Genomic DNA, 4,229 nt, shown 5'->3' with positions numbered 1-4,229 from the left:
AGTAGGATCACAAGTCTGCATCTTGTACAGCAATTAACCACTAAGAAGAATATATGCAGTGTATTATTTGTTGAAACTGTACTTTCAATTTGATTTGAAACTGTCTCATTGCTATATGTTTATCAATAAAACTTTGAAAAAAAAATTTACATTGACAGCTACCAGACTTCTGAGAAGATTGCAGAGTAGTGAGGAGCAAAGAGCATCTCTGAGATCTGTGTCCAGACATTGGAATACAACAACATGAGAAGTAAAAGAAGGCAGATGGTGGGCTCTGGAACTCAGAAAGTATCTAAAGTGAGAATTGAAGCCCATAGAGAGAGTAGAGAGAGAGACTTCACCAACAAGTAGGTGGTAGGCAGTGCTTTCTGCAAGTCTAGATTCACTGTGTGAAAAGGGCAGCTCAGAGCTGCACGCACACAGTGACTACTGGTTACCACAGATGCCTCCATGGAGAAGTGCAATAGTGGAATGGATGAGTGGAAGCAGAAGACTGTGGTGTCTGAGGAGTTCAGGTTCACCTGTTCCCATATAGGAGGGCAACTGGCCAGAAGCTATCTTGGAGAGAAGCCAACTGAGCTCAGAAGTCTAGAACAGCAGTGGGTTATGCTGAGTTCAAGCTGGAAGGAGGTCACAGAGCTGCCTTAAAGCAGGCAGAATGTGCACAGATAGTTGGAAACAAAACAAATCAGATTACAGCCTCACTGTCAGAAACTGGCTTGAACTTCAGTGGAACTAAAGGTGCTGGCTTGCAGGAATTATCCACTACCCCACTGTAAAATTACAGCTCGCTGGCATTAATCAACCAGATCTGGACTCTGCCCATGTTGTCTACTGGTGACAGCAGCCATGTGCCTTGAAATGGACTTTTTTTTTTCTTTTCTACATTTTTTTGTCTCCTTTGTAGTTTTTTGTTTACTTGGTTGGTTAGTTAGTTGATTGTTTTCTTCTTATTTATTCTTGATTTTGCATGAATGGGAATACAGTTCCTACTTTTTATTGTTATTCCTCTCTGTTAATTTTTTATTTCTTCCACTTCTCTTTCCTTCCTGTCTTATTCACTAGTTTTCCAATGTTTTCTTGATCTTCCTTTGTCCTGTAACCTCACTTCTAATCACTTCTTGTTCTTTAATTTCTCTATTTCCCCCCAATCCCTTTTAAATTTTCTTCACTGAGGGCAAAATTGCCATATTGAGGATTTATTTTCTGCATACAATTTTTGGGTTCATTTTAGATTTGGTTATATAACCACAAATCTAGTTCATACAGTAAAAAGTGACAAATTACGAGTTACTACAGTCTGTACTATCTAGGTCGTATTCCATGGTATTGTTATTGCTGATTAAACCACTTTATCCAACATCACACAATTATGCTAATCAGGTTTCTTCCTCATATACTAAGACTGAGATTGCCTCAAGACCAAAATCATTATAGGCCAGTGGCAAAGAAGCAGGGGCAGGAAAAAGAGGCAGGATCTTACAATAGACTCAAAACCAAAAGTCCAGCTACATCTGAAAGACAACTCTGAGTAGTCATTCTCTAAGGATTCTAAATTCTAGTGATAAAACTACTCAGCATGACCAATTTACAAAGCATAAACCCAAGATTTAAAATTTTAAAAATTGAAAATGAGAAAACATTTAAACAGGATGCATCCCCAAGCTTTCAGCTCACAAAAGGCAAAAACAGGGGAGAATTAAGCACAACAATCAAAAGTCACTCACCTGAACTCTCTGAAGTAATAACAGCAGGAGTCACAATACACATACACAAGATTCTAAAAAATTTTAAATCAGAAATAATTTCTCAGATAACCTCAGAGATTATGACCATAATTAAAGACATGTTTAGTGACTCCAGAGCAGATAAAGATTTTAAAAATAGAGGAGCTTAAGAAAATAATGGAAACCATGAATTCCAAGAATAGCAAAGTAATGGAATATGTGAAACAAATTCAAGTAGATATGCAGGAGGTTAAAAATTCTATTGACATTGTTCACAGCAGAATGAGCCAATGTTAGGACAGAATATCAGATATAGAGGACATTATTGAAGTTGATGATCATGAAAGGAAAGATATTTGGAAAATAATAAGGGACCACAAGAAATCAATACAGAAGCTGCTAGATGATTCAAAGAAAACTAACATAAGATAGATAAGAGTTTTCCAGGTATAAGGGTGCATGCCTGCAATTCCAACACTCTGATAGTTGAGGCAGGAGGATTGTTACAAGATCAAGACCAGCCTGGTCTATAAAGTGAGCTCAAGGTCAGCCTGAACTGCATTGAAAGACCTGTCTCAAAAAGACAAAAAAAAAAAAAACACCACCAATGATCAGAGTCCATGAAAAAGCAGGAGATAGGTCAAATGACATTTTAAAAAATTGGTTGTCAAAAGTCATGTCAGAAAATTTCACAAGTAGGGAAAAGAATTTGACATAAAAATAAATGAGACATGTAGAATTCTACCCATGATAAAAAATCAAAAAACTACATCACAGGCTATAATAATCAAGATCTGAGAAATTCAACACAAGAACAGAATATTAAAAGCTGTTTGAGAAAAAAAACAAATCACTTATAAAGAAAAGCCCATTAGAATCACAGCAGACTTCTCAACACAAGAAAAACTCCAGTCAAGAAGACCTTGGAAAAGACAAAGTGGGGATGGCTGGGAAGATGGCTCATATGGAATAAGCACTTCCCAGGCAAGCACAAGGGCCTGAGTTCAATCCCTGGTTCCACCACAAAACAAAACAAAGAGACCTTGGAGTGAAGTATTTCAAGCTCTAAAAAAAACTTTCAATCTAGATTTATGTACCTCACAAAATATCATTTACACTTGATTAAAACATAAGATATTTCCATGACAACACCAGAGAAAATTCATGACCATCAAAGGAGCACTCCAAAATGTTGTAAAGGATACTCGAGATAGAGATAAATAACAAGGAGTACAATTCCATTAACACTAGCAGAATAGATCCACCAGGGAAAGCAAGTAATTAGAGTGGAAAGACTGCAAGCCAACAGCAGGAAAATAACATGACAAGGTTAAGTCAATATATACCAGTTATAATCATCAATGTTAATGGTCTCAATTCACCAATCAAAAGTACCAAAGAATGGATCAAAAAGCAAGATCCAACAATATGCTGTATACCAAGACACACATTTAATTCAAAAAGAAGTTCATAGATTAAAAGTCAAAGGATGTAAAAATTTCTCCACGTCACAAGAACCTAGAAAACAACAAGAGTGTCTATTCTATTTGCACACAAAGTAGATTTCAAGCCAAGAGTGATTAAGACAAAGAAGGCACTAATCCTTGTCAAGTGAATAATCCAAGAGTAAGAGATAACAAACATTGATATATGTGCACAAAATACAAATATACCTAACTGTATGAAACAAATACTAACACACTTGAAAAATCAGATGAGTACTAATACAATTGCACTGGGGGACCTCAGTACCCCACTGTCACAAATAGACAAATCAACTAGACCAATATATATATATATATACCAGAATGGTTTTTATGGCAGTACCAGGTACTGAACTCAGGCCCTTGAGCTTGCCAGGAAAGCACTTATTCTACTGAGCCATCTCCTTGGCCCCTGAACCAGAGTTTTAAACAACTGGACTTGATGGACATCTATAGAGTGTTTTATCCCACAACATCAAAATACACATTCTCCTCAGGTACACACAGGTCATTCTCTAAATAGAATGCATTCCACTCATAGAACATTCTTAACTAAAAGAAAATGGGTTGAAGAGACTCAATCCTAGCCCAGGTCCGAAGAGTGTGTGGGAGAGCTTCCTGCTACCCTGTGCCGGCGGGACCAGTCCCAGCCCAGGCGCAGCGTGGGCCAGACCCTCTACCAACACCTTGGGCAGCCCCCCACCACTCCGCAGCGCCTCCCCCACACTGCCCTCCAAGTATTAATTTCTGCCGCGTTCTGGGAACCCACAGACCCAGTCCTAGCCCAGACCCAGTGAGTGTGAAAGAGAGCATCCTCTCCCCCTACTCCATCTTGCCCCCTCCAGGCACAGATCAGGGCTGGCATACACGCCTGGGGTGCAACCTTGCAGCTGCAATCCCTGCAGAGAGTGTAGAGGATAGATCCACCCAGCTAGTCCAGGAGCAGAACATCTTGCCACAGGGGCACAACAGGTTCACCCTCAAGGGCAGCAGTGGGAAGGAGTTGAGCACAGCAGGC

The sequence above is a fragment of the Octodon degus genome, unplaced genomic scaffold (genome assembly GCF_000260255.1).
Source record: "Octodon degus isolate 3935 unplaced genomic scaffold, OctDeg1.0 scaffold00041, whole genome shotgun sequence".
Lineage (NCBI taxonomy): Eukaryota > Metazoa > Chordata > Mammalia > Rodentia > Octodontidae > Octodon > Octodon degus.
This window is presented reverse-complemented; position numbering follows the sequence as displayed.